Below are 22,922 nucleotides of genomic sequence, written 5' to 3'. Positions count from 1 at the left end.
GAAATACTTTCATAAATTTTAATAAAACACGAATCAATGTATGGATACTTAATTGAGATGACGGAAAATTACCATTGTTTTAGTTTTTAGTCTATTAAAAAATGCGGTCTGTCGCTCAGCCCCGTTTTTACCTAGTTTGATATAATATTTTCGTTGAACTGGCAATGTCGCCCTAGAAATTAGAATGACACTTGTGACAAGATCAACTTACACAACTTGAAAAACACGATTTTCGGTTATAAGAGTTGTACCAGTTTTTTTTGACGCGAAGTGTACATACTTCTTTTTATTATAAATGCTCATCCAAATTTTCAAAACAATTGGTAAAGTACAACAATTTTACAGTACTTTTTATTTTAGAAATTCCCAAAAAAGTATATGAATTTCGTACTTTTACATTAGGATATCTCCTTAATAAACAGGAACAATAATTATTGGCGAAACAGATTTTTTAATTAATTAGGCAAAGCATAAAAATATTCACTTAAACAAAAAAAAAACCATAAAACAAGTTTTACTGTAGCACATTTTTGATCGTAAGAACTGCATTTCTGTAAATATAGAAATAACTCGTATTTGACGCAACATCACGTTTTTTCTAGAGAATGTTGTCATGTACTACCGATATACTGAGTGTCGGAGGATCGAGTGTTTTTTTATCTGATTGCTAACAATTTATTAATAAGTATGACAATACACCATTAAAACAAATAACAGTTAAGTAGTATTTATTTTAAAACACCTTCTATCGGAGAATTTTTTTCTTCTTGATCGAGTGCATTTACTTACGGTTTTTGCTCCGGATTTTAAAGAACCGCTTGGATTGGCATGAAATTTGGCATACACATAGCTAACAATGCTAACATGTCTAAGAAAAAAAGTTATTTTGTGACGACGTGTGCTTTTGTCCTGGGGTGAGTACCACCCCTTCCCCGGGATGAAAAACTATACGTTCAAAATAAGTCCGGAAGTGGATAAACTGACTAATTCTAAGCAACTTTTGTTCTATAGAGTTTTTGCACTAAGTCAGTTCTGTTCGAGTTATTTGCGAATGAATAATAAGATTTTTCAACAAAAAAAAAACACGTCTTTAGACGATTTTTTGCAAATAACTGAAAACGTATTTTATCGAAAAAATATTCGTAGCAAAAATATAGCTTTTAAAAAAGTGAAAAAATTGGTGTACCTATGAAGTTTGTAGACCCAGTAGAAGCAGACTTGTAGCTAATGAAAAGGAGGTTCTTATACGAGAAATTCAAAATCAAATATTTCAAAGTGAAATAACCAAAAATTTTCTCCAAAGCACGTTTCATGGAAAACTCATGACAACCTTTTTAAAGCGTTTAAAAACGCTTTATTTTTGTTTCTTTTTAATAATCAGCAACAAAAGTAAGTAAGTTTCGCTCAACATAAAGTTGGTCCCTTTTTTTGGTAAAAAAAAATCGTGAAAATCACACTCTAATTACTAATTAGCATCCCAAATGAAATGAATCATTACCGCTTTTGCGCTTCACAAGTTACTTAACTTCTGTAATGTTTAATATGATCTGTAAGTTTTACCAGTTCAATGTGTTAATTTTTCAAAAAATTTGGTTTGAAAGTAACTTTTTTTTATTTTTGAACTAAAATAACTTAAAAATTATTAGTGATACCAAAAATCTCAAACAGTAAAAAATGTAGGTTTTGCCTTTTTGAATGTTTTAGAGTTTTTGTTTTTCTGTAAGACAGTAATTGGTTAAATATGTCTGTTCAAAATTTAAAGACACCCGTTATTAGTGACTCGTTCAAGCCCTTTCAAGAATAAGAAAATTGAATGGATGAAACTAAAAGATCATATAAACAGTAAGTACATGAGTACAGTGGCTTATGAAGCGGTAACGATTAATTTCATTTGAGAGGCTAATTAGGGGCTGATTTTCACTTGCTTAATTTTGATGCTAAAAACTTTTATTTAAAAAAATAAAGCTTTTTTGAAACACTTCAAAAAAGTTATGATAAGGTTTCTCCAAAAAGTTTTTTGGTTATTTCATGTTGAAATATTCGACTTGAAACTTGATGAATAAGAACCTACTTTTCATTAGATACAAGTCTGTTTCTACTCGGTCCACAGACTTCATATATACATATACACCATTTTGTTCACTCTTTTATAAGCTATATTTTTGCTAAGAATATTTTTTCGATAAAATAATTACTTTCTTACGAGTTACATACGAAAAACCGTTTAAAAACGTGTTATTTCGTGTGTTATTGAAAAATGAACTTATTCACTCGCAAATAACTCGAAAAGTATTTACTTTTGAACTGAAAAACTCTATAGAACAAAAGTTTCTTAGAATTAGTCAAATTATCCTTCCGGGCTTATTTTGAACGTATATTTTTTCACCTCCGAGAAGGGGGTGATGATCATCTCCAGCGCAAAAGTACACATCGGCACAATATCACTTTTTTTCTTTGATATGTTAGCTACGTGTATGCTAAATTTCATGTCAATCCAAGCAGTGTATCAGGAGGTTGTCCAATATTTTGCCGAGAGTGAATGGACTATGAGTTTTTAACATTGTTCTGAAGCTATTTCTTTGTGGCATCTTATGCAATTTACTATTTTACCTGGGAAATAAGCCACAATTTAAGTTGGAAACTAAATCTATTTGACGTTTCGACTTCCACTTCGGAAATCGTTATCAAAATACCTACTTATATGTTTAAATATGTTTTTTATCTGATTGTAGCTAACAATTTATTAATAAGTATGACAATACACCATTAAAACAAATCGCAGTCAAGTAGTATTAATTTTGAAACACCTTCTATAGGAGGACGAGTGTAGTGTTAAGGTCAATAGTATTAACAAGGTTGATAAATATATAGTGGTGTTAACAAAATTTGTGTGAAAGTGTTAAATACGCTAAATTATAATTTATATAGTCGTTGCAAAGCGTATGACTAATAACCATAACTTATTTTACTGGAACATAAAAAGTTTTCGTCTCATCGCATTATACAGAAAAGTTTTATTTTTTTTAACTTGGTAAAAATACGGTATGCGGCAAAATAAGGGTAAGAACAGAACAAGTGGGTCTCGGTGGAGGTGGAGGTCGCGGTCGATATCCATGTAAAACAAGCACATTTTAGTGTATGGAAGAGAACAGAGCAGGTAAGTCGCGGTGGAGGTTTAGCGCGATGCCATCCAGGAGGTTTACATCTATGCTTTTGAAAATTAAATGAGTTTGTTTTACATGGATGTCTACTGCGCGGCCTACAAGGATGCTTCCCTGTGATTTATCCGTTCGAAGCCAAGTTGTCATTATAGTCTAGGCGCCAAATAGAGGTCACCGTGTCCTTTTCAATTCTGATGGACAAACTCAACAGTTTCTTATGGATTTTTGGCTGCTGATTACGAATTCCGAGGGTGGATTTCGATCCGAGTGGTCAAAAAATTGTTATAAACAATTTAGTTGTTTATAAATTGTTTATAAGACTCTGACTCATAAACTAAAAGAGATAAAAAATAATGTTTCAAATAAAATTTGTTCGTTAATAAAAAACAAAGAAAAAAACGTTTACTAAACTTAAATTCAACAATTAGAACTCAAGATATTGTAAAATTAGTGCACAATGCAAATTGCAAAATAAGTATTTTTCGATGCTTTATCGATGATAACTCGGCTTCTACGCATGCAAAAGTCCCTTAGATAGTCTAATTTTAAAGTTTAATGAATATACTTTCAAACAAAGTTTGTTAAACTACTTTGTCTTCATTTGTTTTAAAGTTATATCCGTTTGAATTTAAAATTTTCTTAAAAAAATTGTACATTAATTTGTTTATAAGGGTTTCAAGCAAATTTAAGCTATAAACATTTATACTTTAATTAACAATAATGATAGAAGAACGCAAAAGGAACATTTTGAGCTTAAGAAAATGTTCGTATGTTGATTTTTGGCCAAGATATCGATATTTTAATAGCGCGCTCTGAGGCGCGAGATTGGCTCACCGCGTTAAGGTTCACGCGCTAACTCCTCGATGCTAATTATAATTTCTATATAATATATACGTTATCTTCATTTTTCATTTTTGAAGATCCTAATAAAATTTTATCATATAATACTTACATAAATAATTAAATCATCATACTGTACCTCGTATCACCTTTCATTATATATTTACTTTGTCTTCTATTTTTTGTACTAAATGAGAAAAAAAACATTAAAAACTAATATTTCAGAAATATAACTAAAAAGTAAGTTGATATTATTTATTAATACTATTTTTACAATAATTATCTTTCATGCATCTGCATCGAGATATACAGAGAATCTCAGAATTTTTACATCTGCATAAGTTCTTAGAGCAATTTTTACAGTTACATGGTGGTACTATGTAAGTCTGTTCTTGTAGGCAGTAACACTAAAACTTTCTGGGGCTTCAGAGTCTAATTATCTATATAAAGTCGATCTAGTTCTTTTGCAACATCATCAAGGCACGTCAATTGTGTGTATGCCGCCACAACATAAATGCTCGTTTTATATGCAATGATGATGCTGTAAAAAAACTCGATTCATTTTTATATGGCTATCGCATATTGGCTCATTTGCATGCGTAGAACCCGAGTTATGATCGATAAAGCGTCGAAAAATACTTACATACTTGACTGTGAGCCGATTTTGCGCCTCATAGCGCGCCATTAAAATATCGATATCTTGACCAAAAATAAACTTACGAACATTTTAAAACGCTCAGAATGTTCCTTTTGAGTTCTTCTATCATTATTGTTAATTAAAGTATAAATATTAATAGCTCAAATTTGCTTCAAACCCTTATAAACAAATTAATGTACAATTTTTTTAAGAAAATTTTAACTTCAAACGAATATAACTGTAAAACAAATGAAGACAAAGTAATTTAACATGTTTTTTTTTAAGCATTTTCATTAAACTTTAAAATGAGACCTTCTAAGGCTCATTTGCATGCGTAGAAGCTGAGGGACGATCGATAAAGCATCGAAAAATACTTATTTTGCAATTTGCATTGTGCACTAATTTTACAATATCTTGAGTTCTAATTGTTGGATTTAAGTTTAGTAAACGTTTTTTTTTTGTTTTTCATTAACGAATAAATTTTATTTTAAACATTCTTTTTTATCTCGTTTAGTTTATGAGCCAGAGTCTTATAAACAATTTATAAACAATTAAATTGTTTATAACAATTTTTTGACCACTCAGATCGAAATCCACCCTCGAAATTCGTAATCAGCAGCCAAAAATCCATAAGAAACCGTTGAGTTTGTCCATCAGAATTGAAAAGGACACGGTGAACCCTCTGGCGCCTAGACTATTACCTCCGCTATCTGAGTTGATACTTTTTATATAATCCCTTTTTTGTATTCAGTTTATTTTTAAATTTCTAAAGTAATTAAATTCAGTAAATTTTTGAAATATGAAGGAGGATCTGATTATTTACAGCTGACATTTCATCACTATCATCACTTGACTGACACAACATCTCAAAAGCACAGTCTTTTGTCATTCAAATTTCATTAAACTACATCACTTGATAGTGGTTCTAGCTGGACTGACAGCGCAGGGGAATGCTGAAGGAGGCACACCGATCCACCGTCTGACATTCCGGAATTGCGGACTAGAATTATAGTTTTTTTCGTGCTAGAGGGTATTTATTACATCAGTTTTATCGGGAACGTTGTCGTAAACAATGCTTGCAAAGCTATAATATCATGTATACCTACTAAATATAAATATGTAATCGTAAACATTTTAATATTCATTTCAGTACTGTTTATTTTGCCGCATACTCTATTATGTTCTTAAATTCACACTGTTTATAGTTCATTGTACATATACATAATAATACATACATCATCTGCTGCTACCGACATAACTCCAAAAATTGTTCACGAAACTTTTTTATTATTGTTTTATTTCTGTATGGATTAATTCAAAAGTAATAAACAAATGGTGCATCTAGTAATATATTAAACGACAGCTATAGTCATAATAGATATCACTTTCTTATCACAATAGTATTATGTATTACATACTTTTTTATCACCAAACAACAGATAAAAATTCAGGCCGCAATGATAATGATAAATGAACCAGTTCGTTTTCAGCCTAATGAAAAGAAGGTCAAGTTTAGAGCAATATTATTATTATTAATTTATCCATGGCAGTACGCTTTTCTGAAAAAGATTTTAGCCAGGAGTACACATACATAGGAAGACAATCAATATATGGAAGGATATGTTTTTTTGTAAGAACAATATGTCTCGAGTAGAAGAAAATATGGACGCAAAAAGCAAAAAAAAAGAAGAAAGAAAGAACTGTGGGTCAAAAAAATTTTTTTTAAATGAAACTTAGAAGATATTAAAAACCAAAATTGAAAATTTGTAATGATAACAAAAAATACGTTGAAAATAATGCATTTCATTTTTTTTTCTCGCCTCTCCTCTAGAAAATAATAAAATTAAAGCAGGACAACCAAACAAGTGGAAATCATCATCTTCCTGTGGCAAAAAAAATCGTGAAGAGGAAAACAACTGTATAACACTGATATTTCCTAGCTACTAGGCTACTTATTATGTATTCAAATGTCTTTTGGGAAGACAAACAGCTACGTGTGAATCATTCATACCTTAATCATTAAAAATTTGTTAATGAACGCTTCGTTGTTGTTATTAGCATTAACGTAAAATCAAAATTAAACGTCTCACTTGAAAATATTATTATCAAAAAATATCTATCATCCTCTCTTCATTGGTGGAAAGGTTCAGTTATTACTTACTCCCCCTTTATACAATATATACCTTTTAGTATATTTTACAATTAAACGGTATCTCCTATGTATTACTTATCTCGTCGGCATATTTTGCAATAAGTACTACATATTTGTTAATGATAATTGTAGAGAAATCAGTTACTCCGACCTCCATTATAGACTTAGACTTCCAATCTAAGACTATTTTATTATATTGCATTACTAATTAATTTAAATATAGTATATAACTTTTATAACTATCAATATCGCATCAAAGATTTTCCGCGTTTCAGTTAATTTATAAACGGCTGTTTACTTAAGGTCATCTAGTCTGTTACCATTTATTTTATTGTCTATATGAATCTTAGAAGAAAAAAACAAAGCCAGATCGTATATTGATATCTAGTTTTCTGATTTTGGTACACAAATCGATAATTACCTTTTTAGGTAATCGTCCCTGTACAACCAATCCCAGAAAAGGTTTTTATAATTCTCACATTCAATGTTTATCTACTAAAATGAATTATCAATATAGTTGTTAACATAAGAATAAAAATAATGCAGAACAACAGTTTAGGATGTGTAAAAAGTATCTTAAAAATCTCAATTGTTAGCCTCTCAATAACTGCGCCCAAAATTTTAATTTTGCTATATCAGGATATGCCTACACTGTATCAGATATGTCTAACTATGCCGTATTTCGAGCTCTCATATAATTAATTCCTTCTGCATTTAGACTAAAACGTCATACTTTTGCCGTGAAACCAATTGTGTATTATAAAGACAGACGCACGTACCTATTAAAAATGTTTATATTAACATGTTCTAAGTTGTCTGGCTATAGGATATAAAATAATACTCAGATGCCAAGATTTGAGCATTTTAGCTGTATTGTGCGATGGCTGCAGATTAATTTGCAAATATTAAGATGGTTGCAAAGTAATTAGTCTCTTATAGTCTCTTGACATCCATTTATCTTTACAGATTCAAAGCATTGAGCATTTCTTGTTGTTTTTGGCAAACTGTTATCATTATTCAAATTTCTACCCACTCCCAATGACGCTCCCGATAATAAACAACGAGGTTGTATTATTCATGTTAAGAAAAGGAAAAGAGGCCTTAATTCACCAGTGGATATCATAAAACTGATAGAAAACATATATGTAAGAAATAACATAGAAATGAAAGTCAATGGAATAATAACAGAACCCATAGAAACAAACACAGGAATCAGGCAAGGGTATTCACTAAGCCCTCCGGTGTGGCCGGAGATCAAGAGGTCCCGGGTTCAAATCCCGGACGATTCATATTCTTTTTTTTTTTATATTTTTGGTATCGTTTTAATAAAAAATAACCTGTTAAGTATATTAATTTCGTTGAAATCATAATAGAAGTATAACTTCTTACGTGCGTACAACGTACACACACATTCTTTTTTTAAAAAGTAATCAGTCTAAACCGGTCAAACTTCTAAAACCTATTAATAATACATAAATAAAAAATACCAAATAAGGTCAATGACTAATTTTAATTAAGGTGGTGATTAGGGGGTTGCTTGCGATCACTTTTTCGCTGAAAAAAAATAGGGACTGACATTTTTTTCATTACTTATAAGTCACTTAATTTTTGAGCTAGAGACTTTTTTTATTTCTGTAGAAAGATATTTTTAAGTACTTTACATTAGTTTAAACAAGTTGTCTTCGAAAAATGCATAGTTTTCTCGTCTTTTGACTTTGAAACTACACTATTTAGCATTTGACGAAAAAGAGCCAACATATAATAAAGTATATCTCGATTACTATTGGTCTTAAAGAAAATTTAAAAAAAAACGGTTTTGTTAATTTTTTTAAAAGGTACATTTTTGTTAAGTAAAGTTGTTTTGATAAAACAATAACTTTTGGAGTTACATATTAGCAGAAAACTTATTAAAAACATTGATTTTTTCGATATAAAACTAACACTTTCGATACCGATTAAATCGAAAACTATCAATTTTATCAAAAAAATGTATAGAACATTTTTGCTTAAAATGAACGTTTTTATCAACTTTTGCAATTAAAATATAATAAAAAATGTTCATCCCCAAGATGGGGTGGCAACCACCCACATGGTAAAAGCGCCTTTCGGCATGATATAGATTTTGATCCTTGGACTATCCACTACTTGTTCTCAAATTTTCATGTAAATCGATCCATTCTGTAAAAATTGCGAGGTTTTGTCCTATTTTAAGCTTCATTAGTTGAACTAAAAGGAAATATCGTTAGAAAGATAGAAAGAAAAACGACCTACTGATTAAGAAGATCACCAGATCACAAGATGGAAGGCAGAAACTGAAAGACCCAGGGGAAGACCCAAAGAGAGATGGGAGGACCAGGTCATGAAAGATATCAGAATCCTCTAAGTGAGAAACTGGAGAGTCCTATGCACTGCACAGATCGAAATAAGTAGAAGAATATTGTAACGACAGCCAAGTCATACAACAAATTGGAGTGATTTACCGCAATAAGCGAATCAAAGAGAATCAAATCTCTCTAGAGCTGCAAACATTTAATTAGTAGTGAAAGGCCTTGATGATGATGATGAAATAAGCAATGAACAGTAAGTTAAAGGGACCGTCTAATTAACATTGTAATTCTAAGAATTTAATGTATAATATGAAGAGATTTGACAACCATAATTGTATACGCCTTCTTTTGCTTCTGTTGAAACCATTAACATACTTCTATCTCAACAACTAAGATCTAGGAGATCATCCTGTACGTTACTGCAACGCTGTTATTACGGTGTTATCTGATCAAGTTAAAAGGGGCATAATAAATCCCAATCATGCAAGAAATCCCCTTAATGGGTATCACACCCGGGGGAATTCTAATATCGGCGAGTAGTTAACTTGACCTAATGCTTTTCTAATCAAATCCCCGATGCTTTTACCCATACACAGCATGTTCGGAAATCAGGTAGATATCTATAATGATAGATAATCTTATCTACAATTATTATGCAGTAGAAATATGGAGGTAATATACATTGATAATCTTTAGAAGTGGATTATTACAATAATTATTTCAAATAAGGCAACATTTTTTAAATAGATTTTATTAATAACGGCTGACCCAAAATACTTCACCCAAAATGAAATTTTAAGAATAAAATTCAAGGCTGTGTCGTAAAGAAAAAAAAAAGGAGTTTATAAAAAACGCAAAAATATTGCAGATTTCATCGGTAAATCTTCAGTTCAATATTATGTATTATGTACTCCTGCTTCTTCTGCCTGTGTTCTTCTAAGAATTCTCAATATAAGTGATTGTATGAACAGTTGATCTAAAGACAGCCGCTCTTCTATTAAAGAAACTTTTAACCCAGACATTTAAACCTCAGAAACTTAGAAAAGTTTCTTTAATAACTGAGTTCTTCTAGAGCTAATTGAATAATATTTACAAACAAAAACCAATCGAGAATCTGCAAGACAGCTATTAGAACTATAATGATATACGATGCAGAAAATAGATAAAAAAACTACTGAAACTAACAGAACTGAAGGAAATTAGAGGGAAAGCCTCGTCTAAGATAGAAAAGAAGTGGAAGCTTAAGTCCATATTTAAAGCCAAAGAAATTAATAAAGGTTTATTAAAAGAAAAATCAAATACATACAGGGTGTCCCGGAAAATAGTGCGTTCCTTAAAGGTATAGGTAGAAGGCACCATGTAGAACAAAAAACTCTTATAACATTTTTTTCTAAATGCAACCGTTTGACCAAAAAATTAAAATGTATTTTGGTAGGCAAATTTAAATCTGACAACTATGTGCGGTACGCAAATTTAAGCATAGACAGTCCCATGTAAATAAATAGATAGAAGATAGATAGTAAACAGATAGTTTTAAAGAATCCTGTTTAGTGTCAATGCCGAAAATGTTTTCGAATAGTGAGTGTATTACCTATTATGTTATTACCTATGAATGGTGTTTGTGAAAGGTTACTTGAAACATCTACATACTCGGTATAATAATTATTTTCAAGTAAGTACAACTTAGTTATTTCAGTTCACAAGTAAACAAATTACTGAGACATTATCTGGTGTATTTAAGTTCCACTGTAAACTATTAAAACTATGTAATTCAGTTAAAGCCCTCAGCAATACTCAGCATTCAACCCATTTAAACCTTACTAAATACATAATACTAGTTCAGTTAAAAGATGTGTTCTTATGTTAAAAGATGTGTAATTCGTTTAAAATTATGCAATAGGTATTTCAATACATTTCAAAAGAAAATAATTTTAGTAAACAAATAGTAAATACATAAGTATTACCTACTATTAGGTTGGATTATTTTAAATACTGTTAATCACAATCACAAACGAGTTCTTATTATCTGTTATTATTCCGTAGTGCGTACGATGTTGCCAGTTTATTAAAATTTCCAAACATTAAAATACAGGTATATGGAAAACAATGTTAACTTTTTTTTGGAAACGGTTAACTTTAGAAAAAAATGGTATAGGACTTTTTTGTTCCAAATTGTGTATTATATCCATACCTTAAAGGAACGCACTATTTTCCGGGACACCCTGTATAATAAACACATTAGCAAAGGAAATAAAATTATAGTCAAAGGCGAAGCATCAGTAGGAGATTGGAGCGTGGATCAAAGGGAGCTATACGAAAATAAAACAGGCAGTTGGCATAAATGAAGAAAGAAGAAAAAATGCAAAATAAACCAAGAATAAGGATTTTTCTTGTACAAAAAATTTCAAATTGTACAAGAGAGATCAACCCAAGGGCTTTTGGACTTCTTCTTCTTCCTTCTTGTATGTAGGCTTTAAAAGCCTGTTTCTTCTTAGCCTCCTAAATTAGCCTCTTATTAGCCTCCTAAATTATTTAAGTTATCGCACCATCTTTTTCTTGGTTTGCCAATACTTCTTCGTCCACTTGGTGACTTATCTCGTGCTATTCGTACTATCCTATCCTCTGTCATTCTACTAATGTGTTCGTTCCACTCCTGTTTCCGTTTTGTCACCCATCCATTTAAGTCTTCTACATTGCATGATCTTATGTTTTCGCTTCTCTCCCTATCCAAAAGACTTTTCCCTGATATTCGTCGGAGTATTTTCATCTCTGTTGTTTCTAGTAGTCGTCTCGTTTTAGATGTGTCAGGTCTTGTCTCCGCTGTGTATGTCAATATAGGTATAATTGCTGCTTTATAGATTCTTGCTTTTGTCTTGTCTTAGGTGTTTGTTCTTCCAGATTGTGCCATTAAGGGATCCCGCCGCTTTACTTGCTTTTAAGCTTTGTTGTCGTACTTCCTCTTCAACATCTCCGTAACTGGTTATATCTATTCCCAGATATAACTGGTTATATCGATTCTCCAAGCTTTTGAACTTGAATGGATCAATATATGCAGCACAGCACTAGGAGCTATGACTAAGGTAGTCCCTAGGCTAGTGTAGACATAACACATGACGACAAAATTCAGGGAAAGAGGTGAATAGGGAGAAAAAAACATTCTTGGCTCAAGGATCTACGCCCAATAGCTCGGTAAAAGACCATTCGAAATCTTCATAGCCGCAATTTCACGTTTAACTATTTCCAATTTGTAGTACTAGCTAAACTATTTGAGAAGCTAGTAGCGACCAGGCTAATGAAGATAATAACTGATAACAATCTTTTTCCGGATCACCAGTTTGGTTTCAGAGAGAAGCATTCAACAATAGAACAAGTTCATAGAGTCGTTGATATAGTAAATAAAACTTTTGAAGAAAAAAAGTACTGTTCTGCACTTTTTCTTGACGTCAGTCAGGCTTTTGATAAAGTCTGGCATGAAGGGTTACTCTTCAAAATAAAAATGAACGTTCCTGATTCAATGTTTACTATACTAAAATCATATTTAGAAGAAAGGTACTACCGTGTCAAGCATGAAGCAGATACATCAAAAATCTACCCGATACGATCTGGAGTCCCTCAAGGTAGTGTTCTGGGTCCTATATTATATCTAATATTTACACACGACATACCAACAAACGAAAATGTAACGACTACAACATTCGCGGATTACACAGCTATGTTAGTCACAGATGAAAATCCCGCAACAGCTACCGAATCTCTTCAAAGGCATATTAGGAACATTGGAAAGTGGACAAAGAAATGGCGAATAAAGATCAATGAATCAAAATCACAATACAGCAGCAAAATCCAACATATCCATAATGGAAAGATTACAATCCAAAGTGTTTCGCTCTATAACAGACGCCCCATGGTTCGTGTCAAACAAAGACATTTATTGTGATCTAGAAGTACCTACGATCAGTGAAGTGATAGTTCAGTGCAGTGTTCGGTACATAAAACGCCTAGAAAGCCATCCAAATGCCCTGGCAATAAACTTGCTTGATAAATAGTCAACAACCTCACAGACTAAAACGTAAAAATCCACTGGACCTTCTTTATAACTAAGTTTTATACCTCACTGTAATTGTGTTTATATTTTAGATATATAATTGATGGATTCGACCGTCTTGATGGAAGTTCATTTTATCTAACAATAAAACACTGAAAACGTTTGTTTTCTATACTTCCACAAAATTTATTATAACTAAGTGACTACAGCTGTTTCGGCAGAGTGCCTTTCTCAAGTGATATAGTTTACAATGTGTTTGCCTTTTTAAGTCTTCAACTGAAGAGGTTGAGGAGTGGGGAGCTGTTTGTCTCGAGTTGGTCATTCAGAATTATATCTGTATTTTTCAGTTTATTAATTTTCATAGATTCTAAAAAAGATAGCTTAAGGCCTTTATTTTGAATATGCAGAATTTGAAACTCTTCATTGAAAGAATGATTATGATCTAGAAGGTGAAGTGCGTATGTAGAAGTGTCCGTTTTTCTATTGTTGAATGCCCTTTTGTGTTCTGCTATCCGTTTGTCAAAAGTTCTGCCAGTTTGACCGATGTACGTTTTCGGACAGTCACCACAAGTTAGTTTGTACACACCACTCTGTAGTTACTTTCTCTTTCGGCTTTTATTGTTCTTAATATATTTGCTTAAGTTGTTGTTAGTTCTGAAAGCTGGTGTTATATCTTTTGTGTCTTTTTTATGTATCTGGCTATTTTTGTTGTTATCTTTCCAGTATATGTGAGAGAGCAGAAGGTACTGGGTTCTTTCTGTGGTGGTGGATACACTAATTTCAGGGCTTTCTTATGGAGTTTTTGGTTTAAAATTTTGTTAACTGTTTGTTCGTTATAGCCGTTGTTTACTGCTATTTGTTTAATGATGTTTAGTTCTATCTCGAAGTTATTTTTTGTCATGGGAATTTCTGTCAGTCTATGTATCATGCTATTGTAGGCTGCTAATTTGTGTTGTGTAGGGTGGGATGATGAATTGTGTATAGTAGTGTCAGTATGGGTAGGTTTCCAGACTACACAACAAACATGAGTTCTCCGTATATCATAAACCTACCCATACTGACACTACTATACACAATTCATCATCCCACCCTACACAACACAAATTAGCAGCCTACCATAGCATGATACATAGACTGACAGAAATTCCCATGACAAAAAATAACTTCGAGATAGAACTAAACATCATTAAACAAATAGCAGTAAACAACGGCTATAACGAACAAACAGTTAACAAAATTTTAAACCAAAAACTCCATAAGAAAGCCCTGAAATTAGTGTATCCACCACCACAGAAAGAACCCAGTACCTTCTGCTCTCTCACATATACTGGCAAGATAACAACAAAAATAGCCAGATACATAAAAAAGAAAGGAATAACACCAGCTTTCAGAACTAACAACAACTTAAGCAAATATATAAGAACAATAAAAGCCGAAAGAGAAAGCAACTACAGAGTGGTGTGTACAAACTAACTTGTGGTGACTGTCCGAAAACGTACATCGGTCAAACTGGCAGAACTTTTGACAAACGGATAGCAGAGCTGCTAAAAAGGGCATTCAACAATAGAAAAACAGACACTTCTACATACGCACTTCACCTTCTAGATCATAATCATTCTTTCAATGAAGAGTTTCAAATTCTGCATATTCAAAATAAAGGCCTTAAGCTATCTTTTTTAGAATCTATGGAAATTAATACACTGAAAAATACAGATATAATTCTGAATGACCAACTCGAGACAAACAGCTCCCCACTCCTCAACCTCTTCAGTTGAAGACTTAAAAAGGCAAACACATTGTAAACTATATCACTTGAGAAAGGCACTCTGCCGAAACAGGTGTAGTCACTTAGTTATAATAAATTTTGTGGAAGTATAGAAAACAAACGTTTTCAGTGTTTTATTGTTAGATTTTAGATATATGTATTGTTTGTAAATGTAAAATGTATGTAGCATATTATCGGAATGTCATATACTAGAGGTCCAGTCATTGGACTGACCTCTCTAACGTCAATTTTTTTTACTTCAAATCCCAAAGACGCTTATTGTTAGATTTTTTATAACTAACAGATTGCTGAATAAAAGTTTCAAAAAAAAACTATTTCCAACTGGATCGCCAACCTTCGACGGAAGACAACCCAATGAAAAGAAATGTAGAGTGAGAATGCCAAGAAGAACTCGATAGACTGAGAGTGCTTAACAGTGCCACAATGCTACGGGTGCCGGATTATCTGGAAATGCATGACAACCAAAGAAACTGATGAAATTACTAAAAGAGGATAAGCTATAAAATAATTTGCACTGCGTCTGAGACTAAATTGAAAACGGCAAACACTTTAGAGAGTCTACCAAGTGACTTCAGGAACATTATGGTACCCATCACGAGATGTTTACAAGCTGATACAAGGATCCAATTCTCGAATGGGTATCGTGAATAAATAGAAGGTGGACAATAAGCTAATTGATTGTAGTTCAATGGGCTTTACAATAGGCTACTTCCGACAAAAAAAAGGACTAGACCATCATTGTTAACGATGAGAATAAGCTGGTACAACCACGAGCAGTTACGACCACTTAAAAAAGCAGAAAATCTTTCTAAAAAATGCACAGAAATTTTGTAGACCAGTCCAAAAATGTAAAAACTATTCATATCACTTTATGTCTGTATAAAAGCAGAACCTGAAAATACGGGTTATCATTTAACAAATTCCTTTAGATAATTAATTCGCCGCATACATATTGGTTGTTTACACAAAATCGTGAATTTTCTGGTTCAAAATCATTGCTGACCTCACATTCCACTACTTAATTATATTTAATATTTTCTTTTAAATGTGTAATATTTATTTTTTAAATCCCAAAATCTCCTTGTGCGGCGAAGGAAATTTAAATCAAATGCGAAAATAATGTAATAAATAATCACATTATTATATCTTCACAAATCTGAGGTCAACTAATTTATAGATAAGATTTTAATAAATACTAATCTCTTGTTATTAATTGTCGCCATCTTGACACTGATGGTATGTAATATATTTGAATTTAAACATATGTTTACCTTCTCTGGCATTTGTTTAAAAACAAAATATTTACAAAGTGTTGTTTTATCTGACAAAAAAAGTCTCAAAAAAGTTTTTGAAAATAAAGTTGATTTTTCAATTTGCTTTTGCACTCAGACTTATAATCATCCAGGACCTGGGCGTACAGATAACTGAGGATGGCAGCGAGAAGGAGGAAATACGGAAAAGGGATAATGCTTGCTAGCACAGCACACTTATATCTGTCGCAGGTATTGGGATCCAAAGATATCCATAGGTTAGTAAAGTTAAAATATATAAAATCATCATACCACCAATAGCAACGTATGGCGCAGAAACATGGACCATGAGAGAAAAGACAATAAACCTCAATAATACTTTTGAAAGAAAGATATTAAGAAGAAATTATGCAAAAATATAAAGCTTGCGCTTGGCAGGTCATCTTTTAAGAATATATAAGAACGCTTAGTGGAACTACGGTGGGACGTCGGCCAGTAGACAGACCAAGGAAGAGGTAGATAGACCAAGTGAGAACCGATGCTAACTAAAGAAACATTGGGGGTGGTTAACTGGAGGACAGCAGGCAAGGAAAGGGGTGTTTGGATTTGGAGGCTTGGAGAGCATCCATAAAGTTATGCTTAAAGAAAGCAAAAAAACAAACGATATTGAAAACAAATGAAATGAGAATCTTGGGGAAAGCTCTACTGAACAGAGAAAAGTAAAACGGATTAAAAAATAGGTGATAGGGGTGATACAAAACAACCGCCTTAAGAGGTCTGTGTCTAAAGGTCTCACAAATGGACCTTATCTGATTTACCATAACCATGACTACGAAATAGGTACTCCACATAAATGAATAAATGGCAAAATTAAAGTCATCTATTGTTGGATGTAAACAAAGTCGTGGAAATGGAGACCAGTCAATGATTGAAAAATCAGTAGGTCGATCAACAAAAAGGTCTCAAGACGAAAAAATGTATAAAAACTATTCATATTGATAAACATAGTATAGTACTTATTAAATACAACAACTTTTTATTAAAAGATGTATTTTTCCTATTGAAAAAAGCAGAATATGATTAAAAATGGTATTATTGTCATACTATTTCAATTTTGTATAATAATTAAAGCAGTTCAAGCAAACTATCAATCATTTTTGAAATTGTAATTGATAAAAACATAGATAAACAAGATAAGAAAATACTATGATCGATCCCCCATTGAAGTACAAGTACATTATTCAAACATAAAAAAATTTAAATACCGATTGGGTTGACATCACTCTCTAGATAAAATCACTTCACACTTAAAATTTACACAGAAACACTATTGAAACCAACCTGCACTAAATTCAAAATCATTTAGTAAAATCGTTTTTTCGAAAAAACAAAACAAAATCGTTTTTTGGACACTGATCAGAGGTGGCGGTGTTCGAACTCGTAGAGGTACTATTTACACGCAGAGCGCGCAGCCATTCAACTGTTTCGAGAATCGGTGGACAACTGACAATCGAGAAAACAAACTGGCATCACGCGGCCAACTCTGACCATCTATGGAACTTACACGTTGGTCAGGTAGGCCGAGATATCTGCATAACGTAGGTGCTGAATATAATATTCCTACCACAGACTATTATTATACAGGGGATATTTTTATCTATTTCTTAATAGTCCAGGGCGCATCTGTTTTGAGATGGACGTTGAGAGGTGACTCATATTTTTTTGCAGAAATTGCTTGAAAATAACTCAATTAATAATATTTGAGTTATCCTCCCACTCAAAATGGTCAGGAACATTGTTTAAATAATCAAAATGTCAAAATATGAAGGAAAAATTCGATTTTTTTATTGGTTTTTTGATTATAACTTTAAAACTATTCATATCTGAGAAAAGTTGTACTGACATAAAAGTTGCGTAGTTATATTTCCTACAATATAGAATTGGTTAAAAATTTAAAAAATAGTCACCCTTGTTGCAAAATAGCAATAATTGAGAAAAAAACCATACAAAAACAAGTATTCGCATTTTACGTTTTTCAACCATTTATGCTACACTTAGGACCTTCATATTTTACCCAGAAAAACTTTATGATATAGTAAAACAACACTGTAAATTTCATTAAGATCGGTTTAATAGATTTTGCAAAATAAATTTGGCAATCCAGCTTTCGCAAAAAAAAAATCATTTTTTTAAAATGTTGCAGGACTGAAAATAAAGCAGATAGCAAGTTGAATTTTTTTTGCTTATAGAAGTGTACTGTACCTTTCATTTGCAATTTGCAAAATTAAAATCGATTAATTACCACGGCGTCAGGAAATGTTTTAAATAAACATTAATTTTTGGTGCTACGCGCAGGACAGCGGTGTTCGATTCACACAAGTTGATTTCCACCAAAATTTCTTCCAATCTTTATCAAATATATTATTTTCTTACCCTATATTTTGTTGTATTTTAATATTTTAATTCCACAAAAATCAGACTAATTTTATTAATGTTTAAAAATAATTATTTTTTATTCTCTAAGTTAAAATATATGAACAAAGAAATTTTTTTCTAAAAAAAGTGTTATTTCAAAGGATAGAGTATGTGTTTTTATTTTGCAATAAACAAATTTATTTATTTATATCGATATGTAATAAAAATTAAAATGTATCAATCATTATCAAAGGTCATTGGAATGCCCAATCAGGGCAAACTATCCGCTGTCCTGCGCGTAGCAACAATAATTAATGTTTATTTAAAAAAATTCCTGACGTCGTGGTAGTTAATCGATTTTAATTTTGCAAATTGCAAATGAAAGGTACAGTACACTCTTATACGCAAAAAAACTTTCAACTTGCTATCTGCTTTATTTTCAGTCCTGTAACATTTTGAAAAAATGAATTTTTTTGGCGAAAGCTGGATTGCACAATTTATTTTGCAAAATCTATTGAACCCATCTTAATGAAATTTACAGTATTGTTTTACTGTATCATACAGTTTTTCTGGGTGAAATATGAAGGTCCTAAGTGTAGCATAAATGGTTGAAAAACGTAAAATGCGAATACTTGTTTTTGTATGGTTTTTTCGCAATTATTGCTATTTTGCAACAAGGGTTACTATTTTTTAAATTATTAATCAATTCTATATTGTAGGAAATTTAATTACGCAACATTTATGCCAGTACAACTTTTCTCGGAAATTAATACTTTTAAAGTTATAATCAAAAAACGAAGAAAAAAATCGAATTTTTCCTTCATTTTTTGACATTTTGATTATTTAAACAATGTTCCGGACCTTTTTGAGAGGGAGGATAACTCAAATATTATTATTTAAGTTATTTTCAAGCAATTTCTGCAAAAAAATTTGACTCACCTCTCTACGTCCAAATGTACTAATATTTTTAGAGATGGGCCCTGGTCTATAATGGATTTGTTGCTCATGTGGTATTTGTTGATTAAATTGTTTTTGTTGATTTTCCACGAATTGTTTTATTATTAGACTTAAGTGGGTTTTAATCAGGCTATTGTTGGTTAGATGATACATTATTCCTATAGGTACATTCATATATTATTCAACAAATAAAAAGAACATGTCAGCAGTGGTTAGTAAGAACTGATATGCAGATTCGCTTCACGTATAGTAATTCAAAATGTCAACCTTTCAATTTGACATTGACTTTATTAGAAAGTAATGATTGTGGCAAATATTTCATATTAGCACGTGTAGTGTGCACTTAAGAATTACTGTCAATATTACCAATAATCCTATTATAAATAAAAAAAGCTTTGATGAATGTAGAGAAAAATATTTCTAATAGAAACGATCATTTTAAAGAACTATGTATATGTTATAGTCAAAGCCCGAATTTCAGGCACTCCTAGGTTTGACTAGGCAATCCTCAGGTCTGACTGACGGTCTTAGTCAAAGCCCAAAGTAAATTAGAATTTCGGCCTTTGACTAGTCAAACCTAGGAGAGACTAAGTTGGTCAGGCAACGGTCGAAATTTAATTTTTTGCACGATTGATCATTTTTGACTGTTTACCGTGACATATTTTACGTCAGTAGGTGACATTTACCAGCAACTCGACGGTAAGTAATCCAACTCGACGTTAAGTACTCCAACTCGACGGTAAGTAATTCACTTACCGTCGAGTTAAAAAATCTCTTAATTTTAATTTATTTTTTGAAAGAATAAAGAAAACTAAAGAATTATTTATAAATATTGAAACTTATGGTACAATTTGTTAAATTATTTAATGAAATCCCAATTGTTTGGGCAAGCTTCTTCCCAAGCCCGTTCAATTTCTTCAAATTCACTTTAGCTCATATTTTAATTTATAATAATCAAAATTGTACTTAAAATTATTGACAACTAAATAAAAACTCAATTCTCCATTGTTGTTATGCACCCTAGTTACTACCTAACAACCAAAGTATCTATCTTGATAAAATGTCAATATGACGAAAATGTTTAATTTTATAATTTATAATGGTATCAATCGTGCAAAAAACGTTATAAGCATGTCGAACGTTAAGGGTAACCGATCTCAGACAATAATTGTGACAAACAATTCGACAATGTGACCAATCTTCGATCGGTATAAAACCCTTACCGTTCTCCATACTTAATATACTATTATGAAATCGGGGTTTGACTAGTCACCCCCGATCAGCTATTAAAATGTCGTAATTTGTTAGATTAGGTTTAATGGAACGTCATTTTTTAATTGTAATGTTTATTATTTTTATATTGTCGTAATTAATATAAAAAATTAGTGTTTATTCTCACATGTTGAGGCATTATAGCATTTAGCATTTATTAGAGTTGCACAATACGTTAGACCCTTTACACTTACATATAATTTTGAAGAGCATTTCATATTGCAGTAGCATTTTATAAAGCCTTGTACTGCAAATTTAGAACCTTTTGTACAAATTTCTCTTTATAGAGACAGCTTAACATCTGGAACATCTTCGAAATTAAGAAAATTATCTTTGCATTCTCTTATTTGATTTAAAAACGTAATTTGGTTTGACTAAGTATATGAATTTTATTTTAACACAAACAGATGGAATTGGAATCTCATCGTCAACTGTGAAAGAAGATATTGCAATCGGAGAAAAAACTAAGGATCACCATAATACTAAGGATGCCCTTGGACCGTCGTCACTAGGAGAGGAAGAAAATTGTCAAACAAGTGCATAATTATTGGTAATTAGGTAGTACATGTTGTGTGCGCTGACAGCAGACTTGGTGCATACTATGAAGGTTTTGACAGAAAAGGTACATGCATGCGTTGTGCACAGACAGAAAAGATTAAAATAAATAGGATAATGCTATGAAACAATTAAGCAAAAAAACAATGATTCCATTCACACATATAAATGTACTCCCAACGCGCCTAAATAAGTATAATTTCAAAAAAGGAAAAGTAAAATTGTAAAAACCAATAAATATGTTAGATGAAGTAGTTTTCAATCCTAATAGTAAAATTAATAATATTGAAAATATTAAAAACATTACTAAAAGATTTTTAAATTGAAAACTTATTGGTACACTTTCCTGGTGACACCTCCAAGGCTTCTACAATATGCAAGCACATGGATGCTGCAGTGAACACAAAGGGAAGGAATTCTACACTATGCAATTCACATCCCCCGTCTGCATCTTGGTAAAGTTCCAACGGAAAATGCACCTGGTTACTCTACGAAGTAATACGACTATAAAATAAAAATGTATACCATTTTTATTCAGTTGCAATGCGAAGGCAAAACAATCTTACTTTTCAATTAGAGTACGGAGCGCAGCCCAGTCCTCTGAATCGCGATTTTCGGCTCTTATTGGAGCCTCATCGGAGAGAACGTAGGCACTGTTCTCCATACCCTAATTGACAGCACCGAGAGCTTTTCCCACCCATTGCAACCGAAGTGAAATTATTAGGTGACTAGCGTCATCTGGCACTTGAAAGATGAAGTAGTTTTCAATCCTAATAGCAAAATTAATAATATTGAAAATATTAAAAACATTACTAAAAGATTTTTAAATTGAAAACTTATTGGTACACTTTCCTGGTGACACCTCCAAGGCTTCTACAATATGCAAGCACATGGATGCTGCAGTGAAGACAAAGGGAAGGAATTCTACACTATGCAATTCACATTCCCCGCCTGGGGGTATACATTTTTATTCAATAAATATGCGTTTCTGGCCTTCGTAGATTTCTAAATAACGTTCCGAATTACTATTCACATACAGAAGAACAAAATACACTGCAGGAATAAAACTTCTGTCATCAAATCATCAAGCACAAGGTACTAAATGAGGGGTCTAGATTCAAAACCGGACATTTCCACTTTATGGCATTCCGAGTAAACTGAAAAAAACAATTTACAACTTTACTGTTCCCTATCTCAAATTGGAGGAGGAAAAGTCCACTTTTGCATCTGAACCAATTCTTTCACACTGAATTACTACTAGGAACTGTCCAATTTTGTTCTTTATCAAATTGTTAATATATTATGGATCTTTAATCACAGATTACAGAGGTGTATTCAATTAATTTTGACCAAAAAGTGGAAATGTCCGGTTTTGCATCTAGACCCCTCAAATATTGTCATCTCTCTGACGAGAGGTAAAACCTCAAAACACGTGTAGGAAAATGGTGAAGCTCGAATTGCAAAGAAATGTAATCGTCTGATTTCGTTTTAACGTCGTATTATTTATTTAAAAGACTTCCTAAAG

The 22,922-nt window shown here is 32.0% G+C and overlaps 1 protein-coding gene across 35 annotated transcripts in view; it reads right to left on the bottom strand.

Annotated features, from left to right (window-relative positions):
- The window catches only part of LOC114327522 (microtubule-actin cross-linking factor 1), an 865,580-nt gene that overhangs the window by 539,269 nt on the left and 303,389 nt on the right, over window positions 1-22,922 (bottom strand). For 18 of the 35 annotated variants that reach the window (XR_007697614.1, XM_050648734.1, XM_050648739.1 and 15 more), the window contains exon 1: window positions 17,540-17,709. The exons of 3 other annotated variants lie outside the window; for them this stretch is intronic. The gene's annotated coding sequence lies outside the window, so the exon portion shown is untranslated. Of the gene's footprint in view, window positions 1-17,539; window positions 17,711-22,922 lie in introns of those variants that run through there. 14 more of the 35 variants (XM_050648736.1, XM_050648745.1, XM_050648746.1 and 11 more) reach the window with 2 other exon arrangements.

Source organism: Diabrotica virgifera, chromosome 4 (genome assembly GCF_917563875.1).
Source record: "Diabrotica virgifera virgifera chromosome 4, PGI_DIABVI_V3a".
In the NCBI taxonomy this organism is placed as follows: domain Eukaryota; kingdom Metazoa; phylum Arthropoda; class Insecta; order Coleoptera; family Chrysomelidae; genus Diabrotica; species Diabrotica virgifera.
This window is presented reverse-complemented; position numbering and strand designations above follow the sequence as displayed.